Source organism: Xenopus laevis, chromosome 5S (assembly GCF_017654675.1).
Source record: "Xenopus laevis strain J_2021 chromosome 5S, Xenopus_laevis_v10.1, whole genome shotgun sequence".
NCBI lineage: Eukaryota > Metazoa > Chordata > Amphibia > Anura > Pipidae > Xenopus > Xenopus laevis.
The window spans coordinates 23,238,808-23,257,917 of NC_054380.1; positions in this window are offsets into that span (position 1 = coordinate 23,238,808).

Here is a 19,110-nt window from a genome sequence, read left to right on the forward strand (position 1 = left end):
AAACAGAAGGCTCAAACAAACCATTCAGGACAGGAACAGACACAATAGAACTAGGACTATAACAGGAAGAGGCAGGCCAAAACAAGGCGGGTGCAGAAAATGTGGAGAAAGATTAACAGGCCAAGTAAGACCAAGTAGAAAAGCCATCAGTGAATCAGCAAGACATACCTTGGCCAGCAATTGTGTAGTCCAGAGTTCTGCACAGATCTTTGCTGGAAACGTGGCAACATCATGCTATATTGAACAGCTTAACAGCCCTAATGCTATTAAGTGGTGTAAAAGGTGCAGGTATGGTGGAATTCTTGGGAGAAATGAATTGTGCCAGCATTTTGCACCAAGTCCTTTGTACAACATTATTAAATGAGCTCTATAAGTTCTAAACTGAAATGGCCTCAGCTTTACCAATGATTCATGAATCATTCAATATGACATTTCCAAATTCCAAGAAAGCAGAGAATATTTAAATATTGTAACTGTGTGTAATCATTGTAATAGTAGTTATTTTCTTTCTGTGGTTGGAGCACTGACCTTATGGGCATATTCAATTGAGGAGTTGACTTCTAGTTTTTCTTGTAATGGTTAACTGATCAGTTCCCCACCATTTGCACACACTTTCATACAGAGAATCCATATAACAGAGAATGTTATGTATTATGAGAAATAATATAAATATGAGGATATCATATAGCTGTAAGAATGAAGCAGGCTCATGAGATATAGAAGAGGCGACTACCAAGCTTCTGTATATTTATTGTTTTAGGGGTAAGATCAGCCTCTTGGGCTTTAGCCACATAATGACACACAGGTTCTGCATGCAGTAGAGTCTCTTTAGGAAGTTGCTTGTCAGGTACTCAGATACATTGTGGACCCAACTGGTCCACAATACTAGACAAGAATTACAGTTCATTGCACCACCAAGGAAGCAGTGGGAGATCCCTCAGAGAACTAGAAGGTGGACAATTACTGTTTTGTTGCTTGGGTTGCTAAGAAGCCAATGAAGCTAGGGATGGTGGAGAGACCCTTGCTAGATGCAGATAGATTTTGTTTAGAAACCGCTAAGAAACTTGGAAACTAAACTACTGTGTTAGATATCTGAGTGCTGTGTTGAAACGAAGTGCAAATTACAAAAATTTCTGCTACCCAGTTTATTTGAAAAACATGAAAACCCCAGTATGAAAAGCCTGGAAGGGACTACTTGTAGGTTTAGTGAGGCAGATAAAATGGAAAAAGTGCATTTAGGAGAAGATACAAAGGATAGAGTTAAAGGGAAACTCCTTATTGATTTTTTAAAATTAATTACTAATATATTGTCTCCTAAGACCTTCCAAACTGCACCACATATCTGAGCCCACTAGAAAAACGAAGAGATGCAAAACAGTATTAGAGGTCGGCATCTTGACATGCATCACGTGTTTTCTTGATTGGATTTGGTGACCAGGCACTTATTGTTGGTGACCAGGCACTTATGTGTTGGCCTTCTCAGCCAACACAAATTCATTTCCTAAAGCAAACATGATGGAGGTATTTTAAAGTTGGCACTGCATTTATATTGCCATGTCTTCGGGGTTATTGTACATAAGAACTCCCACCCCATGCATTCTTGGGGTATTACTAATGGCAAAAAAAATTTCACCACGTATGGATTTGCTGCAAAATTTTACATTTTCATGAAATGAAAAATTGCATATAGACCCCAATGTAATCTGCATAGAGGTCATCAGGGAAAGAATTGTTGGGTAAAAAAATTATGCAAAAAAGAAATGACTTCTGTAATTTTTTTCAGTGGTTTCACAAATTGTTTTATTTGTTTCACAAATTACTCAGCATAGTCAAAAGGACAGATTTGCCCATTTCTAAGTATTACCCATGGAATTGACACTGTATTTATCCTGCCATGTGTCCTGGGATACATGAAAATGGCACAGTAGGTAGATCTTCATGTGTTCTGAGGAATTATACATGAAACTAGCCCAACATTTCTCCTGTCAGATGTTCTGGGAGGTATTTGCCATGAATTTGCCTCTGCATTTACCCTGTCATGTGATCTGGTGTATTATATAAGGATATAGGATACAATGAAGACATTTTAGAGAATGTATTTAATTAGTCGCCCCAAAAATCTCCGTCCACCAATGAGGGGCACAGTTAACTGGATGTATTGCTCTGAAAGCAAGTGTGATAATTTGTTTTAAAACAAAAAACAGCTGTGACTTTTAGTCCCTGTAATAATAATAATGAAATAATGAAATAATGAAATACTAATAAATACTAATGAATACTAATGAATACTAATGAAATACTAATGAATACTATGCATTCCTGGACACATGATATTGTCCATAGTGCATCTTTACTCAATCCATGCCATAAATAGAAATGTATTTTAGATATGGTTTAAGCCTGACCCAATTCTTATGTGAAAGCAGGGAACTGTTAGTAGTTGCTTTTTAATATGAACTGTTAATGTGATGGATGTGTTGTGTTTGCCTTTTGGCTATAAGAGTAGGCTTTTATTTTCAAGCATTCATTATGCGTTTTCCCTGAACTAATGAGCTTTTTTTAGTTTTGTTTATTTTTTTAGGTTGTTTTTCACATCTTCTGTAACTTTATCTGATGTGTCATAAAGTAAGCAAACCTTTTACCCCCTAATGTAATAAAAGGCTCTAAGTTTGCCCAGGGGCAGTAACCCATAACAACCAATAAGATAGTTGCTTTTAAACAGGTGACCAGTAAATGCTGCCTGCTGATTGGTTGCTATTCGTTACTGCAAATGGGCAAACGTAGTGCCTTTTATTACATTACCCCCTTAGAGTCTCCTATTCCTAGCGAGATGCATGAGTACAGAACGAGCCAGATGTTTATGGTTCTAAATGCTGAGGAAATGTTGAGTACATACTGTAGGTCAACAAAAAACTATCTTGGCTTAATCAATAAAGTGTAAAAGTGTTAAATTGTAAAGTGACAAACATCCCTAGATATAGTGTACCTGGATACCATGGAACCAACAGGGCTGACAGATATCTTTGTATCTTCCATTCCAAGGCATCCCAAGGCAGACCCCATCTGTCCATATGTTCTTGGATTTAGAGATGTTTCTTCTGCTGGGTAGCTGTTCAACCCAACATGTACCTCAACGAGGATAATACACATTTTTATCTTTCCTTCATTTGTATATTTCCTTTATATTTGTCTAGTGGCAATATTTTTTAATTTTTACCCTAGTTTGAGAACTCTGGTCCATGGGGCTATAGTTCCGGTTATAATCCATTAACAAGTAGCCAGAAGGGAGCATACCAGAAGTCCTGGACATTGTTCTGATACTTTGGGGGCAGGTTCACCAAATTAATGTTTTGAGATGCTGTACCGTGTTAGCCATTGAAAAAAAATGCAGAAAATTTAAAGTTTGGTGATACCTTTTAATGGCTAACTGTATAAGTAACAATTGCAAGCTTTCAGAGCACACAGTCCTGAAGAAGGGGCCTGTGTGCTCTGAAAGTTTCTAATAAATGTTGTAAACAAGACACTCCATGACAGGAACAATGCCCTAAATTTCTCATAGGCTTGTACAAATTCCATATTCATGTCCAAAGACAACTCTGCAGGACAATATGAGTGTATACATATATTTTCAATCAGATTTAAGTAGTTATGAGTTGCAATTATGGTTCTCCGTGTTCTGATAATTTGAGTTTTTTGTAGAACAGCATCATTTTCACTGTAAAACCACTTTTAGTGTTTAGAATGAAATCCTTGCCAATGTCCCAGGCATGTTTGTAATGCACAATGGTGGAGAGCTCAACCTACTGTGTTACTTTCACTTACCATGGTCTTGGGTGCTTTTTCCAGAAGACACTTCTCCTGCCAAGAGGTCAATTTTGTATCAATATAAAAAATTGTGTCTGCACTTTTAAAGTTAGTCTAGTGTAATAAGATATTTATTCAGCATATGTGCACAAAGGCCAATGTTTTAGATCCTTCTTGTCACTTTATCCAGCCAGACATCCTTTGTGATGTATTGGCCTGGGCACACATGCAGTACAATTTGGCTTCTAAGCAGTACCATATGGCACATGCACCAAAGCCAGAGATACTAAGGCAATACTATACCTCTGCTGTTCTGAAGGAAAGGACCATGGGCCAGATAATTTTTTAAAGACAATCCCAGGGGGTTGGGCGAGTGGCCATCTGCTATAGGCATGCATGTACTGAGTGATATGTTTACTGTACTTTGTTATACAGAATATACCAATCCGTTAGCTAATTAGCTAATGTTAATTCTTACTTCCAAAAAAATGTTTTTCACTGCTTTATTAAGAATTTGGGCCTAAAGCAAAAAAAGGCTTAATGAAGCACCATTATACATATTAAGTAAGATAATCCAATTTATGGGCTTTCATCTACTGCCAACATATCCTCAAAAGCCTTAAGCTGTTGTATGTGTGTGTGTGGGGGGGTGTCCTTAATTAAAGAGCTGAAGGGCTACAGGTTAGGAAACCCAGATATACTATAACGTGTCACTCCAGTGTTGCTACCTTGAACTTCTATAACCATCTTGCTCTATTTGATACTTGACGTACCCTACTCTTCTTATCTGCATAACTGGTGCTCTGCATGGCTCTACTGTGCACAGGCGTGCTGGAAGTTCACCCACATTATTTGCAACCTCTGCAAAAAAAATAAAAAGAGCCCAGTATCACAAGAGCTCAAATCCTTAGTATTAGGCAACTTGACAATTTTTTCACACACTCCAAAGTATATCCTGTTCCCTGTTGGTTATTGTCACCCCAACAAGGGCATAATTTTTCTCTTTATCATCAGGGGGTTTTAACGGTTTCATCAGTTTGAAATTATATAACCATTTTATAATGCTGATTAAGCCTTTCAGGTACTTGGAGATATCATCAATATATCACTTGCTGCAACAGCCAGTTGGAGAATAGGGATAGCCAATTGCCATTTAGTATTAATCCAGTCGTTTTTCTTGTTTGACATATCTGGACTGCATTGCACTCAATTTATTACCAACCAGAATCTTGTAGTTTGTTCATATTGATAGGAAGCACAAATTGCTTGATCTCTGTGCTTTGAGATCAGTGCCTATCCTTCAGTACCAGTACATATCTAGTTGAATTGGGTTCTGTTACATAATACAGTATAACTGGAATCATTGATTTCTGACTTGCGTTGGCCTTGGAGGACACTGACAGATATCTTTATTGGTCTTTTGATTAAAATATATACATTTTATAAGCTGTTCTAATGTGAAAAGTTGGCAAAGTTGCTGCACTCTGAAAGAAACCCGCTCTTGTTTACCCATAATCAGTTTTGAGGTATACCTGTGTATCCTCTAAACTCTTTGCAAATACATTTCTAGTACAATATTGACAGGGAAAAAAATCTCAATTTGCCATTTGTGCCAAGTCTCTCTCTGACTTTCTCATCTGGAATGTGTGCTGAAAGGTAGGCTCATAACTCAGTGTTGAGAATGGTTATCACACTCTCATTTAGGACTATTTTTAAGATGTGTGTTTTTCCCTCTTACTTGAGAACAAACAAAGCTGTTGTGATATGTACTGAATATTCAATACCTGAAATCCAGCCCAAACAAGAGCCTTTTGTTGTAGATTATTTTGGAATTTAAATCAGCTCTGGCTCTCGCCGCACTGCACAAATCTGAAATTTATAAACATTTTAAAAGCACTTTGCCAAATTATATGTTCTCTACAAAATAGATTGGTTCGCCTCCTTCATCATTCTGCTGTTAATGTTAAGCCAATATATAATTTTAGAGGTAGAATAATGTAAATCTGATCACATGATAGCAGGTGACAATGTCAGCTAAGCCCAAAGGCCTGCTGAAAGCACTATGTATAGAAGCCAGGAAGTTATAGGTAAAAGTGCAGTCAGTGAGCCTTAGAGGCCTCTTTAGTAAAGGTAAAATTTTAGTGGTTTTAGAATATTTTGAAACCATGATGAAACTGTATTTTTTTTAAAAAAGACGATTGCCATGAAAGTTATGAAACAATCCGAATATAAAGTGTATAAATGGGAAAAAACATGCAAAAGAAGAATCAGAAAACCTCTAAAAAATTTTGATTTCTGGACAATTACAAGCAAATAAAAAAAATAGTCCTGTAGGATCAGCACAGCTCCCACTGACTTCTATAGGACCTCAACAGCTTTTACATGGTGCAGTTTTGTGTTAAAGCTTTTTGGTGGTATTTACACATGATAAATCAAACATTTTAAGAGTTTTAGAGAAATAGAGAATGTATGATTTTTGAAAAAATAGAAATCCCAGATTTTTGTAAATTGGCCCCATAGGTTTTTTGATTCCTTCAATGTTCCAGTGTTGCTTCTCGATACTGATGTGCTGTTGAATAAACAGAGCCCAAAATCCTTAATTATATAATCAGTAACTTTTTAATTTAGAAAATAAAAAAAAGTTGTGCACATATTGTTATGTAAAAGGAGACTGTCACGTACCTGACCAAGGAGTCACGAGAGATGTGAGAAGCCTCTCCTACAAGTCCCACAGGAAAACCAGCACCTGAGGTTGAAAACAGGTCTGGGTTCAGAGCAGGAATGGCAGGATTGCTGAGAACAGGAACTCATAGAAGCGTGGTCAAATTCAGGCAGAGGTTGGTCCAGGCAGCAGTCAGTCAGTAACAAGAAACAGGAAGTTGATCCAGGTGGCGATCAGTCAATAACAGGAAGAGGCAGAAGTCATCAATGGGAATCAATCACCAGAACAAGGTGCAGATCACTTTGCAAAGAACTGCAGGCCTTGACGCCTATTTAAAAGCAGTGCACATGCACCAGGTGACTCTATGGCGTGCGTCTGTGCCAAAACATTCGCACACAATAACATGGTCATGTCTTGGTGTCAGAACGCACACATATAGATTTTGCTGCGAGCCAGCACAAGAGCGTCCTCTTGAGTCAGGAGTGCACCGGAACACTTGTGTTATGTTTTGGTAGCCGAGGATGAGTAGAGTATAACAGTGCTTTATTAGCAGAGACTCGTGCAGGCATTACACAATAGTAACTTTCACTTTTAAGCTGACAGAAAGTATGCACAGTATGACGTGAGCACAGTGACATCTACAGGCCATTTGTATAAACACCACAACTTGCTAAAACTGTTAGAAGCCAGGTGGTTATTGCTACTTAATGTAATGTATTTGTGTCATGTAACTCATTGAAATTTTTTTATTATAAAAAAATAATCTAGGAGGCGCATGCGTGTGCAGCCCAAGATGGTTGCACCTTGAGGCTGCTCCGCACACAACCAGGGACTTTTAAGATATTGGCAGCGGAACACCTGGATATTTACCGGCTTTCAGCTTGACGGGCGGTCACAGATTATACGGAGAGGCGCGGGGGCAGCAGCAGTCGAGACGCCGCACAGCCAGAGATCGTGAGGCGGCTCCGGATCCCGGATACACTTAAGCCCTGGTCGAGGAGGGGGAGTCGGTTGTGTCCAGGCCCTTGACCCCGCGAAAGAACCTCCAGAGGTAGGAGAGAAAAGAGAGGTTTCTCCCTTAAGCAGCTGTGAGCGTTCTTGTCTAGCTCTATGGCGAGTCGGAAGCCACGTGGGATGCGAGCAGGTCACTCTGCTGCATCGCCGACCACAGTTACGCAACAGCAGCGCTCGGTAGTGGAGCTGCTTAATACACCTAAAAGTAGTACGCTTTCTCCTGAAGCTAGTATCTTGGACTCTCAACCGGATATATTTGATAGCCAACCCCCAGGACAGAGCATGCAAACCCAGCAGGGGGTTTCTCCAGAGGAAGCTTTACTGGGAAAATTTAAGATACTGTTGCAGGGGGAACTAGACTTAATGGCAAATAAAATCTCGGTTGATTTGTCTAAACAGGTGGCGGATTTGGGCCAGAGGATTGCGGAAACTGAATCTAAAATGGATGATTGTATTACAGTCCTTGACGCTCATGAACAGGATATTATTACACTTCAAACTCAATTAAAGGAGGTCCAAGATCAGATTGAGGACTCTGACAACAGATCTAGACGAAACAATATTCGGATCAGGGGCCTTCCAGAAAGTATTCTCGACATAAAAACGGCCGCTCTGGAACTATTGCAAACCTTAGTCCCTGATTTGTCTGTGGCCAGGTTTGAGATGGACAGAATCCATAGGGCCCTCCGGCCACGTCGACCAGAGGATCCTCCGCGAGATATTATTATCCGTTTTCATTTTCATCAAACCCAGATGGCTGTTTTGGCGGCGGCTCGAGTTCAGAGCAAGCTATCTTATCAATCCTACCCTCTTCAGCTCTATGCCGACTTGTCCCCAACCACTTTACAAAAAAGGAGGAATATGGGGCCCATCACCAAAATCCTGCAGCAGCGTAAAATTCCCTATCGTTGGTTGTTCCCGTTCCGCCTGCAGTTTACGCATAATAACAAGCAACACACAGTTACCTCCCCAGAAGAGGGTCGAGATCTATTTATCAAATTGGGTCTAGCGGATGCTTCCCTGAAAGAAATCCCTAGAGTATCTGAATCTGCTCGCAAAATTTCGCCAATGTGGGAAAAAGTAAAACCCTCCTCTCAGAGGTCTTCACTCTCCATGTCCCAGAGTCTGAGAGCCTGATAGAACTATGGCCTTGCGGGGCCTAGGGAGATGAATGTGACTGCTTTAAATGTACCTACCTCTATAGGACATTCGTTTGGACTATCTCATTTTTTCCTTTTTTTTTTTTTTTTCTCTTTTTCCATTGGGATCTAAGAATTTTCGGGTGTTATATCTTTTGGCTACCAAAAGTCCTGGTTGTGTATCGCTCTCCCCTCCCACTTGTTCCCATTTTTGGGGTAATGGTGGGTATGACCCCTTCTCGGGTAGGTCTCGGGAGGTTTGTGGCACAGTTATTGTGCCCATTCCTGGTAGGGGTTAAGAAATGTTATATAAGTTTTGACATATCCTTAAACTGGACATATGCAGTTTCTTATGATTTCCCCCCTTTTTTTTTTTTGTGGGTTGTGTTTGTCTTTGTTTGTTTATGTTATTTCTGGTTTATTGCCTCTGCTGTCGCCATTTTGTACATTTTATAACAGTAGGTGGGAAATGTATCCCTTTAGGGCAGTACCAATTGGGGGGTCTCTCAATCTTTCCTATTTGTGCTATATTAAGGCCATGGAAGCTGTTATTGTAAGCCATAATAATGTCCCTTAAAATACTCAGTCATAATGTATAAGGTTTTAATGCCGCGGTAAAGAGGACTAAAGCTTTTGCCCAATATTCGGCTTTACAGGCAGATATTATCTGCCTTCAAGAGACTCATTTTTCTCATGCTTCGTACCCTAAATATTTTCATAAGCGGTTTCCTAGGGTTTTGTTAGCTACTAGTCCCAAGAAGACTAAGGGGGTTGCTATTTGTTTCCATGCTAATCTATCCCTAGTGATTGATAAAGTGGTCACAGACCCAGAGGGACGTTATATCATAGCCAATATACATATTGGAGACTATCCTCTTACTATAGTTTCTTATTACGCCCCTAATGTTCAACAGACTGGGTTTTTGTCTGAACTTTTTGATTTATGTAAACGGAATCAGTCAGGCCAGATGATCCTTTGCGGAGATTCAAATATGGTCTGGAATCCTCGATTAGATCGTTTGGCTTTAGGGGAAAGGAAAACAGTAGTAGGTCCCAATAGAGAGGCTTTAAAGTTTAAGAACTTAATAAGCATAAATGGTTTGGTGGATACTTGGAGAGAGATCAACCCGGACACCCGCCAGTTCTCTCATTATTCAGCTCCTCATAAGTTATCTACTAGAATAGACCATATTTTTTTTACATCACCTATAGTAACTTCCCTCCGGTCAGCTAGAATGATTAATATAAGCTGGTTGGACCATTTCCCGGTTTTAGTTGTATTATCCCTCAATTCAGTCCAAAGTTCTGGTCGGCAGTGGAGACTCAATGAATCCCTTTTGAGTTACCCAGAGGTGATAACGAAAATTAAAGAGAACCTAAATATGTATTTTTCTGAAAATTCACTCTCTGTTTTATCAAGAGCGACCCTATGGGAGGCGCATAAGCCAGTAATCAGAGGGGTGTTCATCCAGATAGGCTCTCAGAGGAAAAAGATGAGGGGAAAGATGGTTGATACTTTAAGTAAAGAGCTTGATAGACTATCGGAACTATATGTTCGATATCCCACAGAAGCTTATTTAGCGCAGATCCAACAAGTCCAAAGGGATTTAGATTTACTCCTTTCTACTAATGCTGAAAAAACTTTGAGATGGGCGAAACACAAACTTTATAGTGCCCTGGATAAACCGGGGAGAATGCTGGCCCGCAAATTAAATGAGAAAAATAACTCCTCGCCTATACATAGAATCAGGACCCCCCAAGGCCCTCTCTCGGGTAACCCACAAAAGATAATGGAAACCTTTGAAACCTTTTATAAAAAATTATATTCGAATCCGGCCCCTATTAGCGATAAACTCTTTACTAAATTTTTTAAAGATCTTGATATCCCTCAGCTTTCTCCTGAGCAAATTTTGCGGGTGGAGGATAAAATAACACAGGAGGAGGTAGCTCATGCTATAAAGGACCTGAACTTTAATACATCCCCGGGCACCGATGGTCTCCCAAATATATATTGCAAAAAATTTAATATAGAACTGTCTCCATATTTAACATCCATGTTTAATGGGCTCTTAGAAGGCCAGCGGTTACACCCCGAGTCACTTCAGGCTAAAATTTCAGCTATCCCTAAGCCAGACACAGATTTACATGACTGTAAGAACTATAGACCTATCTCGGTCTTGAATACAGATATCAAGATCCTAGGAAAAATTATAGCCATGCGTATTAATACATTTTTCCCTTCAATAATCAACAAAGATCAGGTGGGGTTTGTTCCGGGCCGCCAGGCCTCGGACGCTATCAGGCGCCTTATTTTACTTATGGAACACGCTCAAAAGACAGGTACCAAATCTATGTTGCTTAAATTAGATATTCGAAAGGCTTTCGATTCCTTATCCTGGGACTATCTTTATTATGTATTGGGAAAATGGGGGTTTGGCCCGAACTTACTGTCATGGGTAAAAGCCCTTTATGATGGGCCTTCAGCTTTAGTTAACATTCCAGGGTTCTGCTCTAATCCCTTTTGGATATATAGGGGGACCCGTCAGGGATGCCCCCTCTCTCCCATTTTGTTTAATCTAGCGATCGAACCATTGGCTATAGCAGTTAGGTCTAACCTTAATATCGCCGGTATTCAAGCGGGTGGACTTCATCATAAACTTAGCCTCTTTGCCGATGACCTGTCTTTCATTATCTCCAAACCTCTTACATCACTTCCTAATCTATATGGGCTTTTAGAAGCTTTTGGTATTATTTCAGGGTTACGAATTAATCACTATAAAACTGAAGCACTAAATATTAACCTCCCTCATGAAATGGAAAAATTGTTAAAATTGAACTTTGAATTTAATTGGCACCCTAAATATATATCTCTATTAGGAATTAAATTAACAAGGTCTTATGATGATTTATTTAAATATAATTACCCTTCAATGTTTAAAGCTTTAACAGCCTTATTAAGGAGATGGAGCTCTCATCATATATCATGGGTAGGACGTATAAATTCAGTAAAAATGACACTCCTACCGAAACTGTTGTATTTATTTAGAACCTTACCCGTCACTGTCTCTGTACGACAATTGGGGAAATTTGAATCAACAGTACTTAGGTTTGTATGGGCGGGGAAACCTCCAAGAGTTAATAAACACACATTATTCCAGCATAAGAGGTGTGGAGGGTTGGGATTCCCAAAGTTCTCTCTGTATTATAAGGCAGCCCAATTAGCCCAGATTCTAGCTATGTACTCCATAGAAGACAGTCCTCACTGGGTATCGCTGGAAGGCCTATTTACACAACCATATTCCCCTACAGCAATATTATGGAACCTGTCGAGACAGAGAGTAACACAGATGAGTAGGTGTTTTCAACACACTATGAAGGTGTGGGTAGCTTCGAACAAGAATATTCAGTTGAAGTCCTCTTTCGGGCCAGCAGTCCCTCTATTCTCAAATCCCCAGTTTTCTCCGGGTCTTCAGGTGGCTCAATTTAAGTGGTGGATGGATAGAGGTATTCGGTCATTGGGGCAGCTATGCTCTACAGCAGGGCCCCTTCCCTTACAGGAATTGATAGACAAGTTTTCAATCCCCTCTACAGAAAGGTTTAGATTACAACAAGTTTATCACTTTGTTTTAACACAGTGGACCCAGGTAAAAGACAAAGAGAACAGAGAAACATTCTTTGAAAGATGGTGTATCTATTCTCCTAATACACGACAGGTAGTCTCCAGTTTGTATAATAAATTCTTGGAAGGCCCGAAACCCTCGACGCTATCCTATATGTTAGCTTGGCATAAGGATCTTTCTAGAGAAATCCCACATGAGGATTGGGAACAGATCTGGAATACAACTAGAAGATCATCTAATAATGTTTCCTTACTAGAGACGAATTATAAAGTGTTATTTAGATGGTACTTGGTTCCAGCACGAATAGCCAAATTTGCCCCTTTAGCTGATCCTAGCTGCTTTAGAGGCTGTGGAGAATTAGGCACAATGTTCCACACCTGGTGGGAATGCCCTTATGCCCGGAGATTCTGGATTAGAATCTTCAATATGGTATATTCGGTATTTGAGACCCCCATTCCTAAAGATCCTGTCCTAGCTTTACTTGGGAAAAAAACAGATACTTTATCGAAGTCTCAGTTTAGTCTATTTTCTTTTATAATGTTAGCAGCTAAGAGAACTATTGCTGGAGCTTGGAAACAGAAACAAATCTCAATAGAGCCAGTCAAATCCAGAATAGATTGGATTATGTGTCAAGAGAAAATGTCAAGTACTCTCCTCGACACTCACCAGAAATTTCTTGTGGTTTGGAGGCCCTGGATCGAATATAGACAGGGGCCTGGAGAGGTATTTATTCCTCTCTCACTGTAAGAATTATTTCTATTCGGGATAGGACTCATGGTAGAGGTACTTATTATTTTGGTCCCTTTTTTTTTCCCTTTTTTTTTTTTTTTCCCCCTTGGTGTTTTTGATTGTGTGTATTAAACTTTGGGTTGGCCTGGGGGCCTGAGGCGGGGAGGGTATACCTAGCACAGAAGGACACAATAAGAGCTGAAAGTAGGGGGTCCCCCCCCCTCCCCCCCCCCTTTTTTTTTTTTTTTTTTTTTTCTCCTCGTCCCAAATTTTGGAGGTGGGGGATAAAAGGTCACAGGGGTTGCGAAGTTATCAGATACCCATCTAAATAAACTTGTCACGTTAATTTACAAGGAGCATCACTGAGAGGGGTGTTTTTTTTTTTTTTTTTTGGATTATGGGGGTCCACTCAAAGGATCGATGTCTTGGCTATTTTAGTACCGGGGGCATCGTTCTTCACAATAAATTGGCTCTAGGTTTACATAATATAGGTATTGTAGATACAACATCACTGGATTTAGTTATTGACAGTATCATGGCATGGGTTTGTACTATATAAGGATCACAATTTATTAAGAAGATATTAGCACTTATTTCATGGAACTATATCAGGGGTTTTGGGCACGTGGGGAGTTTTTTTTTTTTTTTTTTTTTTAGGGGGGGGGGTGAGATATGGAACCCAAATTTTTGTCCCGTGCTGTTGGGGTTTCACTCCACGCCTCAGGTCACCAGGTTAGAATTTTCTTATGGATTTGTTTATGTTTATTATGTTTGACGGATATGGGAAATATAAATGATTCTGTGTAAAAAGCATTCTGTATATAAATGTGGTTTAAAAGAATAAAAATTTATTGAAAGTAAAAAAATAATCTACTCCCTGTTGTAAAGCAATAGGATATTAGAAGCCTTCTCAGTGTCCTATTGTCTGTATATGGTCATGAACTCCTTGGTGACATGAAATACCCTTATAATTTACAACAGGATGCACATTATTGCCTTAATATTAAAACCTGGTAAGAACTCTGAGCTGAAGGTCTGCTAGACCAGGATCAATTGCAACATTGGTATGTAACATCAATTACAAACCAAATATCCAGGTACAGCTGCATAGGTGCATTACTTCAATAATGCAAAGAACAGGGTTGAATGGTCAATTAACAGCTTGGAAACCACAGTTTAGATTGATAATTCCAAATGAGAATTTTTTGAGTCAACAAGACAAGTCATTGTGAGTCGTTGACTAATTTAGAGATGAATTGAATTTTCAGTGTTCACGGATGTGATACCCTCTGTTCTGAAACATATTGGGAGCCCTGTGTAGAGCAACTGGATAATGGTCCAAAGATGAATTTTCAGTGTTGATGGAGGCAATGCCCTCTTGTCTGAGACATATTGGGAGCCCTTTGTAGAATAACTGTATAAAACGAGCACAGTATAGACACTTGACAAAGGGTGCTGCCAGAAACATGTTGTGTACCTCTATCCCCAATAAAGAAGTTTTGCAGTCCAGTTGCTGCCTTGGATTTGTCCCACACCTCTACATATTTCTACAGATTGACCTTATTGGGATATCACGCACAGGATACCCAGTGGGAAAATCCGACTAAGAGATTTGGCGAGCTTCACTTGTACTCTTAATTGCGAGCACAGTATAGAAGGCAATTTTCCAGTAGTATTGCAGTTAATACTATGCCAGTACAAGCATCTGTGCCGGATCTGTGATCTGTATAACAATGGTGGTGATAGTGAGTATGGGTCCAGGAAAGCTCTATAAGAATATATTTATATAGTGCTGGTATATTCTATATCAGTCCAGGCCCCAGTGAAGTTGAGAGTCCCTGTTACTCTAACATTCATTTTTAAATGTTATCAGGAGCCAATTAATCTGTGTTACTAAACAAAATAAGAGTAGTTTAATATGTGTGAGGATCATTTTGTACTCACATGATTGTGAGATCATTAGGCCCTGAATAGAGGCTTTTAGAGGCCAACATGACATAATTGTAACTTAGCCATATTTAAGCCACACTGTTGTTTATTGCAAACAGTATGCAGCATCACTGTTATTTTTCATTTAAGTTGTTTTCATCTAAAGAGGGATCATATTAGCCACTAACACATCTGAAATAGTCTAGAATTTGTTATCACCAAAGACCACGCAGACCCAATGTACGTCAAAGGAGATGAACAGATATAAACAAGAATATGGATTGGACAAAATACTAGAAAAACAAGAACACTGGACATTAACTGATTAAAATATTGGACTGGGAGGGCTGTTTTACATTAAGGGGAGCACGGTCGTTATAAAAAAATGCTAGAAATAATGTGAGTTTGGAAGACTTATGTACAATATTGCGGTACTTCTGTTTTCTCCACCGGTGTATTCAAGCTTAACTTCTGTTTTTTCTCCCCCAGTAAATTGCTTGACCAACAGTAATTAAATCAATGCACAGTGAGATGGTGAATGGTGAAAGCCATATTCTACTTCCATTGTCCCATCCATCACTTCAAAAAGTGGTCTGGAGAAGCAGAGGTAGCCAAAATGTATACAAAGACAAGAGCTCCTCTGCCCTCAACCCATTATCAATGTAATAAGGATATTCAGACTTTTGTGCATTAAGATTTTAAAAATGCCCTCCCCTTTAAGCAAAACAGGGATTGTTTGTCCATATATTTAAGCTGGTCAACTACGGCAAAGTCATCCCTGGTCTGGCCAGTCCTACATTCAACTTTTATCTGATTCTCTAAAAATTCTATTGCTTCCTTCCACCACTGGCATGATCTGACTGTAGCTGGGAATGATGGGAGTACAACACGGAGCTGGCCACTGCTCCTGTATACACTATAGCAGAAAGGGGAAATTGTACTCACACCATTAGGCAGGGGTGCATTGAGACTGTGACCACAAAATTCATAAAAATAAAGACAAGCTGTCCTTTGTGTTAATCCATTTTTAATATATAATTAATAATGGCCTATTGAAGACCAATAATTAGGGAGTTTTAGCCTTGAAAGAAAGTTGCAAGTAAAACAATCCCTGTGTAAAATGTATAATAATACAGAAGAATTCTTAATGAATCAGATGAAAATGATTATAGGACTAGGCAGAGCAGGGGTCACAGCCTCATTGCACCCCTACCTAATGGTTTAAAATGTAATGGTGAGTACAACTTTCCCATTTTTGCTATAGGAGTAATCAAAATTAGTCATTTGTGGGTTGACTTGAAACCTGTGCTGGCCCACAAGTTGACCATTGGTTGGGCAGGTTTGGGTTGAGATTTTGTCAACCATTGCTGGTTAGGGTTGGGCGCAGGTCAGTCTGAGTAAACACAGTCCTCCAGTTCTCCCCAAGATTCCCTGTCTTGGAACCCGAGAAGTGCACAGAAGTAGAGTACAGAGTGGGAAGACATGGGTATGGGTTGGATTTTGTGAGTAATAGCTGGGTGCGGGTTAAGGTTTTGTGGGTTACGGTTGGGCGCAGGTCAGTTTGGGGAAATACAGTCCTCCTCTGCTCCCAAAGATTCCATGTCTTGAAACCAGAGGAGCACACAGATGTAGCATACAGAGTGGGAAGACATGGTTATGGGTTGGATGTGGGTCCTACAATGGCAACATTGTGAGGGCTAGGATTGGGTGCAGGTTAAGGTTTTGTAGGTTAGGGTTGGGCACAGGCCAGTCTGGGGAAATTTATCCAAAGAATCCAAATTTGAAAAAAATCCTTGTTCTCTGTAATAATAAAACAGTAGCTTGTACCTGATCCCAACTAAGATATAAAAAGTCCTTATTGGAAGCAAACCCAGCCTATTGGGTTTATTTTATGTTTACATGATTTCAAATTACGGAAAGATCTGTTATACAGAAAGCATTTCGGATAACAGGTTCCATACTTGTACATAAAAGTCCATTTTGATGTGCAGTTGTAGCAAAGAAGTTTAGCGTAAAGACATTTCCAAGGATCAAAGGCAGAATAAAGTCACAAGATGCCCAGACAACAGAATTAGGATTCAGATGATAAAGTGCCGTGCGAATAAGTCCAAGGACTTTTCTCTAGCTTTCATTATAGAATATTACCCGATGAATAGGCTCATCTGTTTAATTGATTCTGGGGGTTAAAGGAGAGGTAGATCACAAGCACAGAAAGGACTGTCTTTAAGGGTCAACCTTGTGCTGCTCAACAACACTTACAAAATAGCAAGAACCTCTTCTCCCAAATGCTCGTACTTCACTGAACGTCATTTAATGCACAGGGCTCAGCTTCTGGCTCTTAGAATACTTTATAAAGCACCATGTTTAATAGTGTACACGGACGACACATTCCACTTAATCTTGCCATTTCTATTCATAAAGCTGCAGAAATCTTTCTGGAAAGTCTGTGGGTTTTTGAAGTGTTTGACAATGTTGCAAAAGCAATTTATTTTTCGTAGTGCAATGTTAATAGCATCTCATAGGTTCCAAAGCATGTCAATGGCTCTGACAATATTAATTGGGGGGGGGGGGTTACAGATATATTGATGATTTATTCTCTCATTCTTTCCCAAAGGAATTTCCTCATCCATGTCCATAGGGACACTGGGAGTGTGACAGGTCTGAGAAGATACATTTCAATGATACACTGTTAGTATGACATAGAGAGGGATATGACATACAGAAGGATATGACATAAAAGGAATATTCCAGAACAATTTGCAATCGGTTTTCATTTTTTATTAATTATGGTGTTTGAGTTATTTAGTTTTTTGTTCTGTAGCTCTCCAGTTTGTAATTTCAGCCATATGGTTGCTAGGGTCCAAATTACCCTACATCAATAATAAAGAGTAGCAATAACAATACATTTGTAGTCTTATAGAGCATTTGTTTTTAGATGGGGTCCCCCCCCATTTGAAAGCTGGAAAAAAGAAGGCAAATACGGTAATTCAAAAAACGATAAAAAAGGAAAAATTAAGACCAATTGAAAAGTTGATTCGAATTAGCCATTCTAGAACATACTAAACCTTAACGTAAAGGTCACCTTTTCAATTGGTATTCATTTTTTACTTCTTTTAGTTTCTGAATAATTTGCTATATTCTTCTGACTCTTTTCAGCTTTCAAATGGGTGTCACTGACCCCATCTAAGAAACAAATGCTCTGTAAGGCTACAAATATCAATATGGTGGCCAAACTCCCACATGGAATGAGCATATACGCATATATGCATAATTACACTGCGTATTGATGATCAGTCCGTCTACATTTTGCATCGAAATTGCTTTTCCGCTCGGCTTTTTTTCCACCAAAGTTTAACAAAATTTTTCCCAGCGGAATGAGAAAACCAGAAGTGCATGCTGGGAAAAGAAAACAACACGCTGAAAATTTAACATTATCATGTGGTTTCACTGGTGTATTTATGCTTGGCCATGCATTTTTAAAAACGCCATGTAAAAACGCCCCGTGTGACCTCGCCCTTACTCTGGTGCCGCTGCCCCTAGTTCCATCTCTGCTAACCCCTAACACACACTGATATTGCACATCTCAATCGTGTAACACTCGGCACAATCCATTGAAATTGGAATTTATTCTGAAGCCGGGGGAGGGCAGCTCTTACATATTTATTTGTTCATTTTACAGCTCATTTATATAACAACAAGCATTACTGTAACTATAGCATCATGCTGTACTTATAGACTCTTAGAGGAATTCATTATATTCCATCATGGATTCTGAACGAGAGATTTGTCATTGTTTTTTCTGACAAGGGCACCCATTCGTTTCTCTGGATTAAAAATATTTTCTAGAAGAATTGAGGAAAAGAAATATTGATCAGCTCGGAAAAAAAATCAATTCTTCTCTCAACTTGTTTTACCTACAAAACGATCTCCATTAATCTTCCACATACGGTTTGATTTTATCTTCCTGGAAATGTCTAACCTGGAGAAAGTAATGGCGGAGGTGGAGGAACAGTAAGGGAAACCTTTGGGCACATTTCCTTTTAATTAAATTCTGTGTTTGTACATTATTATAAAGCACTGGGCCTGATATTGTATGAGCTGTGAATGTACAACCCCAGCAAATGCATATGCTTCCTGGCTCAACTTTTTCATGAAGTTATTATTATTATTCTGCAATAATTAATCACTGCTCTTTGTTTTTCCAAAGGCAACA